The 14,753-nt window shown below is 33.6% G+C and overlaps 2 long non-coding RNA genes across 3 annotated transcripts; both read left to right on the plus strand.

Moving 5' to 3' along the window:
• The first annotated feature begins 3,374 nt into the window (after positions 1-3,374).
• Positions 3,375-4,685, plus strand: LOC137012131 (uncharacterized). Its single transcript, XR_010893545.1, has 4 exons — positions 3,375-3,493; positions 3,660-3,838; positions 4,236-4,284; positions 4,388-4,685. It is a non-coding gene; the product is annotated as an uncharacterized lncRNA (long non-coding RNA).
• A 3,250-nt stretch (positions 4,686-7,935) lies between these two features.
• On the plus strand, positions 7,936-10,856 carry LOC137013237 (uncharacterized). 2 transcript variants are annotated; one of them, XR_010893685.1, is made up of 6 exons: positions 7,936-8,176; positions 8,679-8,751; positions 9,379-9,511; positions 9,670-9,775; positions 10,087-10,199; positions 10,786-10,856. It is a non-coding gene; the product is annotated as an uncharacterized lncRNA (long non-coding RNA). The 2 variants fall into 2 exon arrangements; XR_010893684.1 differs by lacking the exon at positions 7,936-8,176 and having other exon boundaries at positions 8,455-8,751.
• The last annotated feature ends 3,897 nt before the right edge of the window (positions 10,857-14,753 follow it).

Here is a 14,753-nt window from a genome sequence, read left to right on the forward strand (position 1 = left end):
AATAAAAAAACAACAAAAGAGAAGGTTTGAGCCAATCTCATTTCATTTTTTTTTTATTGAGGAGTATCTATAATTTTAGGAAAACACCCCATCATATGCATAAACCTGAGCAAAAACTTTATTTTAATCAAAACAGTGGGATCTACATTTGTATTTATTGCTATTCATATTTTGTGCAATTTTTGTGATCAGGACAGCGTGTGCCTGTTTTAGTTGCTCTCTTTTCTCTTCAGTTGTCAGATGATGTTTGTGTATAGGTTGTGTTTGTGTATAGCGCACACTGTTACACATGATTGCTTTCTTGATTATTAAACCTCAATTGTATTTTAAATCCTTCCTTCAGTCATCATCTTCTTCAGTATTGTTTGTGGGAGTAAAAGGTAAATGTAATTCACTAATTGTGAACATTTATCACCTTATCCTGTATTGATTGAGGGGTTTATGGGTGTGACTTTACCGCATGTTTACCGCAATTATTTTTTTCTTTCAGTTGGACAATCTGAGAAATTGCTTCCCCTGTCAGCTGACTTGACTTGGTTGATGTCCTGAATAATTTTATCTGTTCAAAAAAGAAACCAGAAGCGTAGTAATTTTCAATACAATCACTAAGTGGACACAAGGATTCCACATGAACTTTTAAATGATTCTTAGATTGATCATTTTTGTGGTTTTAAGTGAATTGTGTCTTTATCATTGCATTCTTCTATCTTTTTCATGTATTTTTGTCATATTTTGTATTGTTATTATTGTGAAAAGGTTTTGCCTGATTGGATCTGTCCTCCACAGTGTTTCTCCGGTATTTATTTAAGGATTGTCTTCAGTGATCAGTCTTGTCACTTGACATTCAACAGTGCTTTGATCTGCTGCATTGACACTATTCTTGAAGAGCTGCTGTGCAGCCAAATTATGTATCAGTTATCAATGTAGAGCTGCTTTGACACAATCTGCATTGTAAAAAGCGCTATATAAATAAAGGTGACTTGACTTGACTTGACTCTACTAATACGGCATTTCCAACAAACATGAACTGAAACCGTTTTAGAAACGGATCACCTGTTCTGAAGGCGATTCATGTAAACATGTGACAATCAGTGTGACTCTTCAGGAGGAAAAACCTTGTTGAACCAGTTATTAAATCCCCACTGATTATGGAAATATTCCACCACAAAGTATCTGTCACCAGTGCTGAGTGAAAGATTGGTAAACACACACATACATAATGTATATCAATTTTTTATTTCATTTATCTTGAATAGTTATGTAGACTTTATCATTATGTTGTCAAGTTTTGTTCATCGTGTTTGTCTAAACTTCCTCCTGTAGGAACACACCACTACTGATAAAACTGTACAGGAAACATTATGACAGAAACAGACATACGAGGAAATAAATACATAATGGAAAATCTAAGGAATACACCTGAACCATTTCCTTTTTAAGTATTAACTGCATGTTTATCAGGTGATAGTTTCCATTAGTTAATACATTAACAAATTTGTTGCAGTAATTAACTAACACAAATAATTGTTCACTGTTAGTTCATGTCTGTTCAGGTTAATATATTAAATTCATTGTCATCTACAGATCCTAATACTACAATAAAACCATATGTGACCTCTGGCTACTTTGGCCTGGTTTTCCCCACTCTTCACACACACGCAGAATGTCATGTGGATGATATCCTATTACAATTTATTTTCCTGCACACAGCAGTGGAAAAGAGAGTAATGAGTGTGTAGATGTAATACAGCTCCATCCACAGCTCTGCTGCTCTCAATATAACAATTTATTTACATTATGATGTACTTAAACAAAAATAAAACAAATGTGATAATTTCCCCAGGAAATTATACAGATTTTTTTGTTTTTAAACAATACAATATTCTTTTTTTTCTCTCTCTTAACTTTAATGCTTTGTGATCGTATAATGCATTTTCAAAATCAATTTAGACAGAAAAAGTACAATATCTTGAAAATAAGATAATCATCCACTTTGTTAAATATAGTAGGCTATGGAAATAACATTTTTAGTATAACAAATGAATTGCTCGACACAACAGTTTGCAATAAACATTTGCTAAACAACACAGTAAACGCTTAAAGATGTGACAAAACCAATTACCTGCACACAGAGCAATGGAAAAGAGAGTCTAACATTCGACATTTTAATGTGGATCTGCAGCAGAAGCGACTCACCCACAGTTCTCTCTAGCTCTGCTGCAGATCATTCAATCCCAGATTTTTTTTGGCGCATGGCATCCTGTGTGCATATCGCCACCTACTTTTGCTGCTATGCAGTCATGATTTATTTTTTAATTCATTTCTTCACATATACTTACATATCCAATTAAATATTCATACTTACATAATTTATTGATGCTCTATCCTATTCCTTCTTCCCAGGAACCACCTGGCGCTGCATGTTCAGCTCCTTCAGACTAATTCAGCGGTCTCCTAAGATCCAGAATAGACTAGAGAGCATCCGCATTCTATAATTAAATCCTTTCACTTAGCCCAGTTGTGTGTGTGTGTATATATATATATATAAATCTACTAATATTTACCATTTTTTAATATTAGCCTATATAAATGCCTTCCCTTAGTATCAGTATTCCATGTTTCCTGCCATTCTTTATTAATATTTTCCTTAATAATAGTTTTAACTTCACCTTTACTTAAAGGAACATTAAAGTCTATTACTTCCCTTTTTAAGCTTTTTTTCTTTTTTTTCTTCTTTTTTTTTGCGAATTCATCAGCAGATTCGTTACCAGCTATTCCAACATCTGCTGGCATCCAGCAGAATCCAACTCGATCAGTGTTTACTGTAGATCAGATAATGCACAAAACTACAAAAAATAAAACAAAAACACAATTATAATGAACAGTTGAGTAAATACAAAACACAGTTATTAATAAAATACAGTGAAATTTTACATAAAATATACAGCACATACAAAAAAGCAAAACAATTACATTTATTAATTTATCAGGTGCTTTTATCCACTAATATATGGAATATCACAAGAGATTTTTTCAGCCACAATATTCAGATAGAGGTTAAGAGTCATTGCAGATGAGAACTAAGCAGATGATACATGATGATACGCACTTTATACTTTAATACGTACGAAACCCCCACCCCCATCCTACCCAAGAGCGTATCATATACACACCATAAAGTGCGTATCATATGCACGCGAAAAACTGCGTACCATAAGCACGCCAAAACTCATTTTGGCGTATATATATTCTATGAGATTACAAACTCGTACTATTGATACGCATTCTCATGTGATCGTGTTGGAAAGTGTGCAGATTCCTGCAGTAGGCTATAAAGCGCAGCTCTCACAGACTGATACTGATACTGCAGCAGCGTCTACAGAAGAATCAGTGGAGGAGTTTAACCTGTCTGACGGTCTTCATACCGTATAAAAGCTGAACTTTCTGAACTCTCAGAGCTGTGGTGGATTTCCTTTTTTCAGCTCATCACAAGGTAATTAAAACAATTTTAATTGTTCTGTAAAGAGATTTATTTATTTTAATCCAGACATTTATGTCTCCATTATAGTAAAACTGAAAGAAAAAACCTGTATTGCACAATAGTCATTAACTAATTTCAAACTTCACTCTAAACTGAACCTCTGTATTCTTTTAAACAGATGATGCAAAGGCAAAATGTCTGAGAAATTACCTCATGACAGAACATGTTTGAAGCATATTGAGAGAAAGAGAAAAATGGATAACAAAAAGGACAAAAAGTTACAATCTAATGAACCAAAAAAGGAAAATAGGCCGAGTCTAGTCAGACAAAACAGCATTAACAGCGGCAGACCAAACTGTGAGTATTTTTAAGATCATATATAATATATATTATTTTATATATATATATATATATATATATATATATATATATATATATATATATATATATATATATATATATATATATATTTTTTTTTTTTTTTTTTTTTTTTTTTTTTGACGCTTATGGTCATAAGTTTATACTCATGTTGTTTATTTTACATGAATATCTGTTATTACATGAAATTCAGTGTGTTGTGCTTATTTGTATTGATTTTACATTTTGTAGATTATGCAAATTCTATGTAAATAACCACAACTATAACTATGTGACAGATGTTTTATTTCAAGTAAAACTGATGAGTCCGAAAATGATACAGATGAAACAGCTACAGGAATTGCTATAATCTGATGTTCTTGTTTCTCATTCGCAGTTTCTCATGTTTTACATATTCATTCTGGTGTTTCAGAGTCACAGATGAGGTGAGACACACATCATATACAGGGAATAAAAAGAGAGAAAACTGATGCAGAAATCTGAAGTTGTTTTAATCTGTGTGTTTTATTTCTGTTTTTCTCCTTTTAGAAAGCAGCGGTTCTGTTCATCTAACCTGCAAAATATTCTTCATCATGTTCCTTCAACAAATATCAAGTTCATGTTTGAGACGGGCTCTGTTACTGTATATAAGATGAATGTGTGTGAATGGATTTCATATTTATATAGTACATGTTTGGATTTCATGAATATAGTGCATGTTTTTCTGAATGAATCTGATCTGAATCTGTATTTTACAGTAATATTTGATGTAATAAGTTACTATACACACTTTTTTAGAATTAATTTTACTGGAACACATCTGCTACAACTGTTACAAACATCTTGTAAAAACGAAATACAAAAATTACCTAAACTGATTGTTTAGTGTGTTAATATTTTTGCTGAAGGTGGGGGAAACGATTAGATGTACTGTGGTTTGCCCAATAGTTCCTCCTAAACCAGGCTCAATACCCAGCACAATCCCAGGGGAGATCAAGCCTTAAATAATTGAGGAGAGTGACAAATAAGAGAATGTGATGCTGTGATCCACATGTAGACCTTATTCAGAGCATGACCGGTGTGAAAGTGAGGCTGTGAGGAATAGACTGTGTTTTCAATAATTAAAATAAATCATTGCTGTGGTAATGACAGTGTGTCAGTAAGGACACAGTATTAATGACGAATGTTAATAATGTAACCTTAGCAATAGGTTACTGTAGAGAAAAACAACAAAGACAACAGAAGGGATTTTGTCAAAGAGGTATTGCAGGAAAGTTAAACTGATTTTCTTGTTTCAAAAGATAATTTGAGGCATTCAGTATTTTGTTTTGTCCTCAGGTTTCTTTTGTTTATCCTCCTCTGTCTCTGTCTTTTCTGATTTTTCAGTTTATCTGCTCTTTTTTTAATGCTCTTTTCTCATAACTATTCATATATATGTCAGGGGCTTTTCTCATTATGTCTCCGTCATCTTACTAGATGAATTTGGTATCATCTAGGGTTGCAAAAATTGCATGTTTCTACTTAGAGTATAGCATAAAACTTGAATTTGTCTCTATACTGCAACACAAGGTCTTTACAGCGACACCTAAAAATGCTGCGGTAAAGATGTGCTGCGGAAATGGCATTTTTGCCAATATTGCTGATAACTGGCAGCTAGCAAGGTCTGATACACCACTTTTGAAAAATACACAATTACTAAGCTAAATGGTAAGAACACATAATAAATACTGAATAAGAAAAGATTATCTTAATCTTAGTTTTCTGGATCTTGTGAGTGACATAATGGGGAAGGCCCAGTCTGCCAGCCATGTGCTCATATGCTAATTTCTGTTTCCATAGAAAGTAGATTTGTTTGGCTTTGAACAAATTTCATAAGAGTCTTTTTTCAGTGTTGCGGTAAGGACTCAAAAGTGTGGGACAGGTGTATTTAGATGAAAAAAAAATCATATAAATGATTTGTAAATAAAAAAAGAACTTTAAGATGATGTAAAGTAACATTTATATAAAACTAATTCATTTGAAATAATGTCATATTGTAAAACAATGAGCTAATTTCACTCATCTCAGCACTGAAACCACAGGTGTGGGACATGAGCAAAAACTGTGTTTGGACCTATAAATGCTTTATAATTTTTTTATTAAAGCATATTATTCATTCATTATTTTTCAAGTCAATGTGTGTAATGACACTGGGTTTATTTATTTATGAAGCTTTAGATGACAAACTTTAACATAAACCTTAAATTTCACTACTGGGACTTTAAAGTGCCCATAGTTGTACCGCCCATAAATATATAATGCCATCTTGGCAAACAGCAAAACAAAAAAGCAAACAAGAGGGAATATGCCCAAATTATTTTCCTAATCCTGCTCCAGAGAGCCGAGAGCATCCTGCAACCCTAATCAAACCCATCTAAACCAGCTAATCAATGTCTTCAGAATGACCAGAGACCTTCAGTTGAAGTTTGGAGATAAACGTTGCATGACACTGATCCTTCAGCAGCAGGATTGGACACAAACAATCTGTGCAGTTTTGTTTAAATATGCGGAGATATTCACCCATTTTTCCACTGACATTGTTGAATTTGCAAGGCTGCAACTCAGTAATGGTTATGAATGATCTGATGTCAAAACGACACTGATGGCATCAGAAGAACATTCACAGTCTCAAACACTAAGAGATGTATCAGTGTGAAAAATATGTCACTGTGTGTCACCTTGATGGAATCAACACCTACAACATGATCAGACACTGGCTTTAACTGCAGTGCACATCTCAGTGCTGTGTGGGTTCTGATGGGCTGTTGTTATTTTCCAGCGGTTTGATGATCATGTCTTATGGTGGATCAAGTTCAGTGTCTGAAGAAGAATTTAAACTCTGAAGATTCACACAAACACCTAAAGGAAACCACAGATATGCTTCATCTAACTGTGTGGTTGTGTGTGTAGGCTGCATGGAGACGTCAGTAACACAAACACCTGCTCATGTGATTAGAGGCTCCGCCCACTCACTACATTATCACCGCCTACTGCTGAACGCAAACACACTATATCCATATAGTCCTATACACAAACATACAAAAACAGTTTTATCCTTACTTTTCTACATTTTTAACAGGTAAGTGATGATATAGCTGCTCTGTGGCTGCTGTAACCCAGTGCCTTTTCACACAAACATAATGACATAAAAAAGTGCTACAATTAAAAACACTAGTGTGTACATTGTTTCTGTTCAACTATCAAAACAAAGAGGTCAAATTTACCAGATATAATAAGTCAGGACATTTTACAGCAGATATAGTAAACTGTTCCATGTTGTATTAGGGTTCTAATTGACACTGGTTTAAATTACAGTTTTTCTCAGTCGCTTTGGTGCATTTCTCACATCACTCTTTACATTTGCACAACAGTTAGTTCAATCTCCACAACATTTAGTCATTTGTGCACATCATAGTAGCAGTTTCTCATTCCTTCGAACAAATTGCAAATGCTTTTGGACATGCATTAATTGCTTTCATACAACTCTCTGCTATTTACAACATTATCATTTGCTTATGTCATGTCAGTCAAAATTAACAACCCAGTCTCATATGAAAATGTATCCTGACTACGTTGGTCCAAAGTGCAAAACGTAGAGGGGTTACAATAATGGCCCTTAAATTGTATGACTGTTACATTTTTTTTTTGCCTATTGTTTTGCGTCCAAGTCACGTGACTTTAGAGAGCCCGGCCGTGAGAACAAAAAACATGGCGGACGTTTCTCTACTTTTTAGTGAAAAAACAATATTTGGAGTTAGTTTCTGCATAAAAATAAGTTTTGATTACATTTTTAGCGAGAAATATATATTCTATTTTCATAATATTCACTCAGTGAATGTACATAATCACTCGCTTGCGCGTTGTTGCAAAGATTTTTCTGATCTCGCCAGAATAATGTGAAACTGCTACGTTTTGGTTGCTATGAACAATATTTTATTTTCTGCATCAAAATAAGGTTTGATTACATTTTAAGCAAAAAATATATATTATTTATTTTCATAATATTCACTCAGTGAATGTACATAATCACTCGCTTGCGCGTTGTTGCAAAGATTTATCTGATCTCGCCAGAATAATGTGAAACTGCTACGTTTTGGTTGCTATGAACAATATTTTGAGTTAGTTTCTGCATAAAAATAAGGTTTGATTACATTTTTAGCGAGAAATATATATTCTATTTTCATAATATTCACTCAGTGAATGTCAACCCGTTCTCACTCCTGACCGTTCTCACGCTGAAGAAGTCTCCTTCAGAACACATCGCGATATTTGGCATCAGTTCGCGTGTGCTGGATGTTGGTAAGTAGTCGTAAATACGCTGTTCTAATGTTTGATATAATGTCTTTTCTGTTTGCAGATATTAATCAGATTAACGTTAGCTCCCTCATGTTCAGTCACTGCATTATATCTGTCACCTCCGCTGAGGTTTTGCTTTTCATTGCTTTCTATATTAAATACTAAACTAGGGTGATTAAACACTGTCACGTGACGTGCAATATATTGCACAATATATATAACATATGCATATCAGTTTCAAAGTAGTACAAGTGTAGTTTCAAAATGGTATTTGTTGTAGAAGCACGGTAAAAAACAACACTTACCATGCTTTTTACCACAGTATTGGTCGTTTTAATGTGATTTTTGTTGTAAATACAGAGTGACCACAACACTTATCATGCTTTTAATGCCTAATAATGTTAAATCCAAAAACTGTAAGGTCAATAAGAACTTCTTTCCTATATATATTTATATATAAACCTATATATTATAAATAATGATATTTTCTTTTCTCTTGTTTTAGCTGAAAAGACAAAAAGGGCCTTTCGGAAATGGATGAAGGAGACAGAAAGCTGCAAAGGCAAATAATTGCAATGGTATGTGTGTGTTGCTTTTAACCCTTTATCAAACATTTTATCAAGCATTTGTTAAATAGTCTCACAGTAAATTAAAATTAAAGTCAAATCCTGTACATATTTATCACCTTATTTGTAAATCAGTTGTGCCCCTTCTTGGACAGTTGGACGTCCCACACATAAAAGTTTATATTAATTCCATTGAATTCTTTAAAATGATTACAGATTGGGCCCAAAATGTTCCAATGATACATGATGTCTCTCCGCACCTCATAACTACCTCTGTTTGCAAGAGTGGAAATTATCATTTGACTTGTCACATGACATCAGATATTCGATTATTTTGTCATAATCAAAATAATTGAATATCTGATGTCTATTCAATATCTAATCAGTTACACTGCTGATAATGTCCTGCTTGCATGTGAAACATGTTATTTATTTATTTATTCTTTTAAATATAAATATAGCTTGCTATTAAAGACATATGTTTAATCATGGAAATGCCCACATATCAGTGAACTTATTACATAAATGCATTTAACATTTAATTATGCAACACTCTTTACAGAAGGAAATCCTACGGTTATGTGTAAATTGACAACTTGAATGTGATGTAATAAATTTACCTTCCTTTCTGTCTTGCAGGATTACTTGCAGATTACTTAGTCCTTCTTTTTAGGATCTCTACAACATCAAACTCAACAGCTCTTTTAAGAGCCGACCCTCACAAGAGCTACTAGTGAGTCGCTGCAAACCTGCCGTGATCAGCCCTTTCCAGGTAAAGTTTCTAGATATTTAAATCAGTATTTACTCATCAAATGCTCTCCTGGATGGTATGGTAAATTAACTTATTTATAACTGTCTCAATTTGTATGTTTTAAGAACAAGAGTAATTGCACACAGAGTAAGTAGAGACTTTCTTGTTTTTCTGTGCAGAGAAGGAAGACCAGTCCTTATATCAAAGCAAGCTCATCGAAGTCCTTTGTTTAGGGTGAGGAAGGAACATGACCATCTCATGCCCAAAGAAGACAGAAGTCCATTGGTATGTCTTGTGTTGAGGCAATGCTGTAATATGTAGTACAGAATTTAATGTTGTTCTCTCAAAGGACTATTAAGTTCTTAAAAAGTTCTTAAAAACTGTTCCTTCTGTTTTTTTTGTTTGTTTGTTTGTTTGTTTTTTTAGATAAAAGCAGACAGGGAAGCTTTGGAAGATAATGAGTTAATATAATATAATATAGTATAATAGGAATTAAATAGTAAATGTTCTTTAAATTATGTGTAATACTTTTTTTGGCTTGAAATAAGGCCTTATACTGCACAGACCTAAAACATTGTATTTGTGTTTTAAAACAGATAGCAAGTGAAGTCACTAACAGAAGATCCTAGAGGAAAAACGACTGATGTGCAGCTACGGAGGAACACAAGAGGCAGAAACTATGCATGGCCATGGCTTCTTCATGAGTACGGTAAGTCCTGTGCCTATTCTTAATTCTTGCCTTAAAGTTTTTATTGCAGTATTTTAACAATTTTACATTGTACAGGTTATCACTTGGTTTTTGACCAAATTATGCTCTTGAAACAAGAAACAGAAGAGTATGTTGTCCTGAAAGAAATCAAGGCTCAAAAGAGAGCATGCCTTTCTAAAAGATCTTTTAAAACAGGTTGCTGTTAATATGGGTAAAACAGTTTTTGTTCAGTACTTAGCTTACAGTCTGTGCTGCATTTTTATTATAATATATATATATATATTATGTACTGCTGTTTTGTAAAGTTAAATCAGGAACAGGCAACTCTTGCTGTCTCCTTTTTGAGGTGGAGAGTTTACCTCCAACCATAATTGAGCACACCTGAAAATTTTAACCAAAGTCTTCAGGTGTACTTATAGACAGTTATAGGCAGTTGGGTTTGAGGTTGAGGCTAAATCTACAGGACCGTGGACGCTGAGGGCCAGAGTAGCCCACCACTGTTTAAATCATGCAGAACATAAGCTGACCTGGCTGTCCATTAAACTACTTAACTTGAATTGTCTGTGTTTTTTTGTTTTACTTTTAGACCAGGACTGAAGAACGCCTGACAATGGGATGTTAAGACTTCTTCCTCTGGTTGAGAAAAAGCTACAGCACATCAGTGATCACATCTTTCTGGTCATCAGTTGTACTGTAGAGTACAACTGAACAAACTGTTTAGAAGAAGAAGAACATGAACATGATAGAGACATGTACAGGGAAGAGCAAGAACCCAGTTCAGCTGTGATAATGAATCTTTATTTTAAACTCAATATCAAATCTGTTTTCTGGATCATAGTTGACTGGATGGGATTCTGTGGCGCTCATTTGTGCAATAGGAGTAAAGTCTGTGAATGGATTATTATGACGTTAACGTATTTTTGAAGACACGTTTTTATTTATCTTGAATCTCATTTGTCTTTATGCAAATTTCAACCTTATGCTGTATCCTCCAATAAAGTGTTGTGTAATAAATTATGATGAACGTGGTGTTTGGTAGAGTAAATACAATTTAACTAAGCTGAGTTTATTTCATAATTTAAAAAAATGACATATAATTTCCATGATTGTTTTACTTATTAATACATAAATATATATTACATAAATATTTTCGATCTAATTCATGATATTTGGGACAACAATGCACCAAAAGTTGCATATACTTTCATGTTGTGACAAGGATGGCAGTTTCCAGATAAATAAAGGGAAGGAATGTGAATAAAGAGAGGCTGCAGTGGGTTATACTGATACAAACACTTCAAGCAGAGTTGAAGAAGATCGATGTTGATCATTCTGGTACATCTACTACTGCATTCAAAATGACAGCTGGACATTACTGATGTCAGGCATGTGAGGAGCAAGAAGAGGGGGTGATAATGACATTTTGGCACAGTTTCTTATTTTACTGAATAGTGCATTATCCTTGTGTAACAGTAATAGTGAAGTGTAAATATAAATAGTTTTTAGTTTACTGCCAACACTGGCAGCTGGATAATGGCAAGTTGTTGTGGGTTCATCCATTATATTTATTGGTGTTCATACAAAAAAAAAGCAAAGAAATAATCAACTACTATTCAATTAATCAATTATTATTATTATTATTATTATTGTATTACAACATTTTGTTATAATATTTCCATATTTCATCAGATGGTCTCACAATACCCATCAAAAACCTATACAAGCATGATGTTAGAATGGAAAATGAGGAAATGATAAAATACTCCAATATTTAAATGTGATTCAACAAAGTTTGTTATCCATGATGAGGAGTACACACCTGTGTAGATTTTAATGCCCTTCCACCCCCAAGGGGCCAGTACCGGCCCCTGGAAGAGCAAAAAAAAAATGCACATTTCAAATGGCTGTAACACAAAGTCCGGTTAGCGTATCAAAGAGAAAATCAACAGGACAACTGCTTATGCTATGATTACTAAATAATGTTGGGCACAGTTTTCAGACATACATGGAAAGCTGGCATAAAGGTTTTTTAATAGTGATTACAGTAAAATATTACATTTCAGCCTGTCCCTCATATATGTAATAAATGTTTGCACAATAAACATATTTAAATATCGAGTTGTCCATTAAAGATCTTATTATTTTAACATTTATCATTTCTTTACTAAACGTTTTAAACTACATTACCCATATGTCTCTGTCATTCTATCAATGAACGGGAAACATGGCGCTGTAGTTCATTGAGAAGCTAGGGTTAGGGTTGGGATCTCGGTAAAGGAGTAATTTCTCACAACATGGAAACACTTTATAGTTAACTTAATGTATGAGTAACGTAATATTCACACTAAAACAAACTTTGTAAGATAAAGCGCCGTTTTATATGGGTTGAAAGGTAGTCCAATCACAGCGAGTTCTGCGATAGAGTCACAGCCAATCACAACACAGCTGAACAGATGCGTCACGCTTACTTGTCCATTTATGGTAAATGACAACAGATCTCCTTCGGTTCCGGCTGACGAGAAAGATTCCTTAAATATATAATTAATCTAATTAAATATGATAAAAATCACATTTTACAACGAAAGACTCCTTTGTGTTTTAAACTGATGCATAAATATATTTGAAAGAGATATAATTGCATCTACTAAAGTGCTTCTAACATTTACAGTAGATATGTAGTATATTAAAGGTATACATTTAATCACTTATTTATACCATTCTTCACCATTTGAACTCTTGGAATTAAAATAAATATAAATAAAAGCATAATGAATGTACTCGATTTTGTAATCATATTCCAATATTTAGTGTCAAAGACAAATGTAGGCCCCAAACTACTGCACAACAGTATAAAAATCAGTTAATTGTGAGAAAAAAATATATCCAGTTACAGACGCAATCTATTATAGTGAAATATAACTACACAAATCGATATGATGAAGTATTATTTTTACAAACCAAGAGATGAGATAAAATTCCATGTGAAAATATGTTTCTTTAAAGAATAGGGGGGAAAAAATAACATTTTACATTCTCAACTTTAATACAATATAATATTGTGTTTATTGTTCACTTTTACTGTAACTAAATGAAAGGCAAATTCAAATAGTTAATGCATTTTATAAATGTTAAATATTTTCAGCAATAAAATGCTTCTATAAAATACATTCATGGGTATGTTACATTTACATTATCCAGGTACTGATATAATGATACCATAGATGTAGTTAAGGTGGACATTTACTATAGTGACACTGTAAAAAAAGGTTTAATGAAACAAAATGCAAGACATTTTCAAGTCCATCTAAATGAAGAGGTAACAAACTCACAGAATAATGTCCAGAATGTCAATGTGTCATTTCTGTAATACTCTATATCAGCACCAAACAGAATTAAATAAATATTGATTGTTCTCAGAGGGTTTTCCTGAACACTCTCACTAACTTCAATTGTTCGGACAAACACCTGCTATACACACATGCAGAAATACATATTTGACTATAGTCGCAGCATTACTAGAACTTTTACCAAAACTCCGGATGAGCACTGGTGCTTCTTTGGTAAAGGCAAGAATATGGAAAAAGATAAATTACTATTTTCAATATTGGTTCTGCACGTTTCAAGGAGATCATAAGGAGGAGTCCACGTGAAGACTTTTAAAAACTGTGACAGAGTGAAGGGTGCACCTCCCTGGACACACCCTAAGCATGACCAAACAACAACACCCAAAGACAGATATGAAGTGGACACCACCAGGAGAATGCAGGGGAAGACATGGAAACGAAGGCCTGAAGAATGTTGGTGTCCCATGGGAAGATGTGGAGAATGTGGTCACAGATTGGATACGTTGGAGGACACTTGTTACCCAATGTGCCTAGCACAGCACTTGATGATGATCTTGCACTTGTGAGTTCATACATAACCGTAGGATTTCCTTCTGTAAAGAGTGTTGCACAATTAAATGTTAAATGCATTTATGTAATAAGTTCACTGATGTGTGGGCATTTCCATGATTAAAAGTATAGCAAGCTATATTCATATTTTAAAAAATAAAAAATAAAAATAAAAAAATAACATGTTTCACATGCAAGCAGGACATTATCAGCAGTGTAACTGATTAGATATTGAATAGACATCAGATATTCAATTATTTTGATTATGACAAAATAATCGAATATCTGATGTCATGTGACAAGTCAAATGATAATTTCCACTCTTGCAAACAGAGGTAGTTATGAGGTGCGGAGAGACATCATGTATCATTGGAACATTTTGGGCCCAATCTGTAATCATTTTAAAGAATTCAATGGAATTAATATAAACTTTTATGTGTGGGACGTCCAACTGTCCAAGAAGGGGCACAACTGATTTACAAATAAGGTGATAAATATGTACAGGATTTGACTTTAATTTTAATTTACTGTGAGACTATTTAACAAATGCTTGATAAAATGTTTGATAAAGGGTTAAAAGCAACACACACATACCATTGCAATTATTTGCCTTTGCAGCTTTCTGTCTCCTTCATCCATTTCCGAAAGGCCCTTTTTGTCT

Source organism: Chanodichthys erythropterus, chromosome 22 (genome assembly GCF_024489055.1).
Source record: "Chanodichthys erythropterus isolate Z2021 chromosome 22, ASM2448905v1, whole genome shotgun sequence".
Lineage (NCBI taxonomy): Eukaryota > Metazoa > Chordata > Actinopteri > Cypriniformes > Xenocyprididae > Chanodichthys > Chanodichthys erythropterus.